This window comes from Dipodomys ordii, unplaced genomic scaffold, assembly GCF_000151885.1.
Source record: "Dipodomys ordii isolate 6190 unplaced genomic scaffold, Dord_2.0 Scaffold120, whole genome shotgun sequence".
NCBI lineage: Eukaryota > Metazoa > Chordata > Mammalia > Rodentia > Heteromyidae > Dipodomys > Dipodomys ordii.
Genome location: NW_012267336.1, coordinates 2,451,859 through 2,458,922, shown reverse-complemented (window position 1 = coordinate 2,458,922; position 7,064 = coordinate 2,451,859).

Below are 7,064 nucleotides of genomic sequence, written 5' to 3'. Positions count from 1 at the left end.
CGGCCCGCAGCCCTCTCGACGTGCGGGCGGACGAAGATCCAGCGGCAGCCGCCGGCCCGCCGGAGGACCGAGGGGACGTGCGAGGGGGGCTCCGAGGTCGGGGCCTGAGGAGCCGTTGTCAACGGGGACCACAGGAAGCGTCCCAACTGCCGGAAAAGACGGAGGCGCGGAGGGGCCAAGACACCCCTGGTCCCCTCGCGGTGCTGAGGGGCTGCCGCAGCGGCGGCCCCGGCCCCGGACTTGCGCATGCGCGAGTCACGGCTGGGCCTGCGAGAGCTGCGCGTGCGTGGCCCCGCCCTGCCCAGCTTCACCCCCTCACCGGGTTTGCACAAAGGGTGAGGCTAGACGTGTGCGGTCGAGGCGGTCGGGAGGTTGGGCTGAGCTGGACCCGGCCGGGCTGGGGAAGTTCCTGCTGTTTTGTTTTATTTACTTTGAGACAATTACAGCCTCGCGTGAAGTGGCAAAATGAGTCCTGAGAAGTTCCGTACACCCGACACCCAGCTCCCCTCCGCATCTTACGTAAGACCCGGTATCGCAACACGGAAATTGACGTTGGCACAGGACGATGAACTAAACTAAGACAATCAAGTTGCATGACAGACATCTGTTGGCCTTAACCACTCTGGCGTGCTTTCGGGAGCCGGTGTGTGCCTTTGCCGTTCAAAGAAATTTAATCCCTTCCCCCCCCCTCACCTGGATTTTCAAATCATCGGTTGCACAATAGGTCTGCTGAACTCTTGGCTCCACCTACTTTTCCTTAAAGTTAGGGTTCACGTGCTTTACCTGAGATCAGGTGAGCTCTCGGAGCTGGGAGATGGCAGCCGGGGAGAATGTCCCACGTTCACTGGAGGACCTGCCTCTCCCCCTTCCCCTCCACCTTTTGCACTACTGAGGTTTGAACTTAGTGCTTTGCACTTGCTAGCCATGCCCCCAGCCCTTTTCACTTTAGTTATGTTTTGATTAAGATCTCTATTTTGCTCAGTGCCATTGTGGCACCCTGATCCTCCTAACCATGCCTCCTTGATGGCTGGGATCACAGGGACCACCCACAACACCTCATTTGTTACTTGAGATGGAGGTCCCACTAACTTTTTAGCTTTTTTTTTTTTTTTTGTCAGTCGTGGGGCTTGAACTCTGGGCCTGGGCGCTGTCCCTCAGCTCTTCAGCTCAAGGGAGCGCTCTACCACTTGAGCTACAGCGCCACTTCCGGTTTTCTGGTGGTTTATTGGAGATAGGAGTCTCAAGGTCTCTCCTGCCCGGGCTGACTTTGAACCGTGATCCTCAGATCTCAGCCTCCTGAGTAGCTAGGATTACAGGCGTGAGCCACCAGCGCCCGGCTAGCTTTTTTTTTTCTACCACTTGAGCCACACCTCCACTTCTAGTTTTTTGGTCGTTAATTGAAATAAGAGTTTTATGAACTTTTTCCAGGCTGGCTTATAATCATATCCTCAGATCTCGGCCTCTTGAGTAGTAGCTAGGATTACAAGCCTGAGTCACTAGCACCCATTTTTTTTGTTGTTTTGGTTTTTTCTCTTCTTTTCTTTTGCCAGTCCTGGGGCTTGAACTCAGGGCCTGGGCACTGTCCCTGAGCTTCCTTTTGCTCAAGGCTAGCTAGCACTCTACCACTTGAACCACAGTGGCATTTCTCGCTTTTTCTATTTCTATGGTACTGAGGAACCATGCATGCTAGGCAAGCGCTCTATCTACCACTAAGCCTACCCCTAGCCAAATAAACTAGGCTTTTTTTTTTCCCTGATCCTAGGCACTGTCCGACAGTCCCACCGTCTCTGCTTAAAGCTAGTGCTCTACCACTTGAGCCACAGCTCCACTTCTGCTTTTTCACAAAATGGCACAATCTCTTTTTCAGGCAGCATTCATCTCGGAACTCCAGTTTTCTGATTTATAAAAATCTCTGTGCCAACATCCACAACATCTCTTTGCTGGGAGGCAGAACCCTGCCACCTGCTGCCCTGCCACCTGCTCCCCCTCTTTGGGCAAAGCTTGGGGTTTTGTTTTCTGTTTTTTGAAAGTCAGACTTGCTTGGCTGGTTTTGTCAGTGACCTTAAATTTAAGCACTCCTGGGTGTGGCTGGCAGATGCCAGTATCTCGTGCTTTAAGAAAATCCAGTACACAAATAACATTTTCAAAGCAAATTAGGAAGTGGCTGTTTGCCATCAAATGAACCTTGCAAAATGTTTCACTTAAGCCTTTTAAAAAAGATGTCTTTCCATATGTTTATTTATTAAATAGATGTAGTATTTACAGATGGTACAAAATACAAAAGAGTGAGCAAGGAAAAAGCCTGCACTTTGGTCCCCATCCCCCTTCCTGGCACTCAGCTCTGCACCACTCCTGTGACAGGTTTCCTGTGCATCTTTCCATACACAAACATATGTATTTGCATAAACATATGCTTCTAGTCCTGTGCAGGTGGTTCATCCCTGGAATCCTAGCTACACAAGAGGCTGATATCCCAGGTATCAAAGTTAGAAGCCAGGGGCTGGGAATGTGGCTTAGTGGTTGTGTAGTTGCCTAGCATACATGAAGCCTTGGGTTCAATTCCTCAGTAGCACATACACAGAAAAAGGCAGAAGTGGCACAGTGACTCAAGTTGGTAGAGCTCTAGCCTTGAGCAAAAGAAAAAGAAGCTCCAGCTGGGCACCGGTGGCTCACACCTGTAACCTTAGCTACTCAGGAGGCTGAGATCTGAGGATCACCGTTCAAAGCCAGCCCGGGCAAGAAAGTCCATGAGACTCTTATCTCCAATGAACCACCAGAAAACTGAAGTAGTGCTGTGGCTCAAGTGGTAGAGTGCTAGCCTTGAGCTGAAGAGCTGAGGAATAGCACCCAGGCCCAGAGTTCAAGCCCCACAACCAACCAAAAATAAAATAAATAAGAGAGAAAGAAAGAAAAAGAAGCTCAGGGACAGTTCCCAGGCCCTGGGTTCAAGCCCAGCCCCAGGACTGGTAAGGATACAGAGAGAGATGCAGGTATGAGGGTAGGGGAGTTAGAAGCCAGGCAGAAAAATCCTGGAGACTCCATTAAAAAAAAAAAAAAAAAAACAGCAAAAAGCAGCAGTACTGGAGATTTGCCTCCTGGAATAGAATGTTAGCCAAAGGAGCAAAATAGGCACAATGCCAGCAGCTAAAATCCCAGCACTGAAAAACAAAACACTACATCCTTCCATAGTCTTTAAAAAAAAAAAGTGTCTGAAACAACATACTGTATTTTTTTGTTTTTTGTTTGCTGAAAAATACATCTTGGAAAGCCTTCCAAGTCAGAACAAATAAAACTGCCTCATTCTTTTTTGAAAGCAACCTGAATTTAACCCAAAGGGGATTCTTTCCCAGTGAATGCCATTGTTCTGCAGTTCTGCCCCATTGTTGCCCTCTATTATAGGGAGCTGATTGTCTCTGGTGATTTCCTCCTCCTGGTGTGGGAGGAAAGGAGAGGAGGAAAAGGGAAGCGGTGGGGTAGGGGAGCACCTTAGCATTTTCTGCCCCCCACTATTGAAAGCTGAACAATCCAGTGTATCCTTTCTTTTTCCCACCTTTTGTTCATTAAGTAGTAAGGGGCGCGGCGGCGAGCGTGTGTGTGTGTGTGTGTGTGCGCGCGCGCGCGCGCGCATTAGTACTGGGGCTTGAACTAAGGGCCTGGACACCGTTCTTCACTCAAGGCTAGTATTCTACCACTTAGGCTGGTAGATAAATTGGGAGATATGAGTCTGACAAATTTTCCTACCCAGGCTGGCTTCGAACTGAGATCCTCAGATCACATCCTAAGTGGCTAAGAATACAAGCAAAGCTTTTTATTTATTTATTTTTGTCAGTCTTGGGGTTTAAACTCAGGGCCTGGGCACTGTCCTTGAACCTCTCTGTGCTCAAGGCTAGCGCTGTACCACTTGAGCCACAGTACCACTTCTGGCCTTTTCTGTTTATGTGGTACTGAGGAATTGAACCCAGGGCTTCATGCATGCTAGGCAAGCAGTCTACCTCCAAGCCACATTCCCAGCCCTCCCTGAGCTTTTTTGCTCAAGGCTAGCACTCTATCACGTTGAGCTACAGCTTTACTTCTGGTTTATTTGCTTTTTTTTTGTTGGTCAAGGGGCTTGAACTCTGGGCTTGGGAGCTGTCCTAGGGCTCTTCAGCTCAAGGCGAGCACTCTACCGGTTAAGCCACAGCGCCACTTCCGGTTGTCTGGTGATTTATTGGAGATAAGTCTCACAGACTTTCCTGCCTGGGCTGGCTTTGAACCGTGATCCTCAGATCTCAGCTAGGATTACAGGCGTGAGCCACCAGTGCCTGGCTATTTCTGGTTTTATAATGGTTAAATGGAGTTAAGAGTCCCATGGACTTTCTTGCCTCCTAAGTAGTTAAGATTACAGGTGTGAGCCACCAGTGACCAGCGCAGGCAAAGCTTTTAAAAGCTCTCACCTTCTCCAAGACTCTAACTGGAGATCACTGTCCTCTTCACAGAGGTTCGACTCAGCCCTGATCACAGTAAACCTGTACAGTCAAAGTAAAAAGGAACAACTTTGATCTAGGCTGGGGATGACAAGATGCTGATCTCCCAGCCCTCAGGAGGCAGCTTTGGGTCACCTGGTTGTCCATTCACCTCAGGGGGTAAGATGTGATCGTTTTGTGCTTTGGAGAAAGGTTAAGTACCCTGAAGGGAAACCCTATCCTTGGCTCATTGTTGGACTAGTGGTTTTTCTGATTGATTGGTTTGACTGATTGATTGGCAATTAAAATCTGTTTACAAAGCAAAAGGAAAGAAAGGTACAAATCACCAGTCTTTGGAAGAAATAGGTTTATTGTTAAAAATCTGTGGAGTTCATAAGCTTTGTAGCTCAAGACAATGACAATTTGCATTGTGAATGTTAAAATGTGTTAGTGACTTTAGCTAAGTATCACTATGCCACAATACTGTGAAATTTATGTAATTACTTAATCCCAGTAAAGAATTAAAAATAAAATATATTTACAAAATCTATGATAATAATTATATTTTCTCATTGTTCTTCCTGTCAAAAAAAAAAAGGAAAGAAAGAAAGAATATAGGAAACTGGTGCTGGTGGCTCATGCTTGCCCCATAATCCTAGCTACTCAAGAGGCTGAGATCTGAAGATCGAGGTTTGAAGCCAGCCTAGGCAGAAAAGATTATTATTTTCAATAGCTACTCAGAAAAAGCCAGAATTGGTGCTGTGGATCAAGTGGTACAATGCTAGCCTTGAGCAAAAGAAGTTCAAGGACAGTGCTCAGGCCCTAAGTTCAAGCCCAGGACTGGCAAACAAACAAACAAACAAACAAAAAACAAAGCCAGCCCCGGAAGATAATCTGAGAGACTCTTACCTCCAATTAATAATCCATGAAAAAGCCGGAAATGGACTTGTGGCTCAAATGGTAGAATATCAGTCTTGGGAGGAAAAGCTAAGAGGAGCACAAGGCCCCAGAAGTAGCATGTACACACACACACACACACACACACACACACACACACACACACACACACACACACACACACACACACACACACACACACACACAGCATTTCTGACTCACGTCCAGTTCCTATTACTGCCTTTGGTCTTCACAGCTCAGTCTCGAGAAAGGGTTTCTTCACTTACTACCTGCCATACCTCCCACCACCTGCACTTTGCTTTCTTCCACATCCTGCTTTAATTGTTCTTCACAAGGTCAATGCCAGTGTCCTTCTCTTGAGTATCTAAATCCAATGGACGTGTCTGGCTCTTACTGTGCTTGGCCCATCTGAGTATGTATGGTCACCAACCCTTCTCCTGTTTCTGTACTGTTTCTTAGCCTTCCTCCTGAAACTATTTCGCAGATGGTTTAAAATGGCTCATCAGGTAATTGCCAACTCAGGGACTAGATTTTTCTTTCAACCTTCACAAACATCTAGTTATCTTTAATTCACCCTTCAGGACTCTGCTCTGAGAGCACTTCCCTGTCCCTTAAGGCCTGTGTGCATTGTTGCCTGGGTCTTGCCAGAGCAGTAATTATCATAGATTACAATTAGATGTGCTAGGTCGTTCTACACCCCCAGAGTTCTCCCTGGGTTGTACTTAATTTCTAGAAACTTCTTTGGTGGTAAGACACAGGGAGAGTGACTTTCTGCAACTCAGTGTCATGTATTCTACCAGCCAGGCCTAAGTGGACTGAGCACTCACAGTGGACATCCATGCCAGTCTAAAGTAATCAAAGCCAGGCCCAGCTCTCTCTTTTCTCTCTCTCTCTCTTTTCTGTGGCACTGAGGATTGAACTTGGGGCCTCATTCTTGCAAGACAAATACTCTATCTGCTGGGCAGTGCCAGTCTAACACATGAGATCTAGCCTTCAGATGACTCTCTCCCATGATACTCTGCATCTGTCTTTATTTTTGTTTTGTTTTTTATAATTTTTTTTTTTGGTTGGTTGTGGGGCTTGAACTCTGGGCTTGGGTGCGATCCCTCAGCTCTTTAGCTCGAGGCGAGCACTCTACCACTTGAGCCACAGCGCCACTTCCAGTTTTCTAATGGCTTATTGGAGATAAGAGTCTCACGGACTTTCCTGCCAGAGCTGGCTTTGAACCGTAATCCTCAGATCTCAGCCTCTTGAGTAGCTAGGATTATAGGCATGAGCCACAGGCACCTTGCTGTTTTTTATAATTTTGTTATTCTTATTATCTTTTGCCAGTCTCACGCTTGAACTCAAGGCCTGGGCTCTGTCCCCGAGCCTTTCTGTGCTCAAGGCTAGCGCCCTACCACTTGAGCCATAGCACCACTTCTGGCTTTTTTTGTTTATGTGGTGCTGAGGAATCAAACCCAGGGCTTCATGCATGCTAGGCAAGCACTCTACCACTAAGCCACATTCTCAGCCCTATTGGTATTATTAAGGTATATAATGGGTTTACCATTTCACAATTCAGGTGTAGGTTTCTCTTTTGGATAATGTCATCCCTTTTCCCCCAGTTTTCCCATCTCTGTTTTGTTTTTGGCTGCTCTGCTTTCTTATCATCATCATACTTCTCTCTGGGGAGACAGCTTCAGAATGAGTCAAAATAATTGG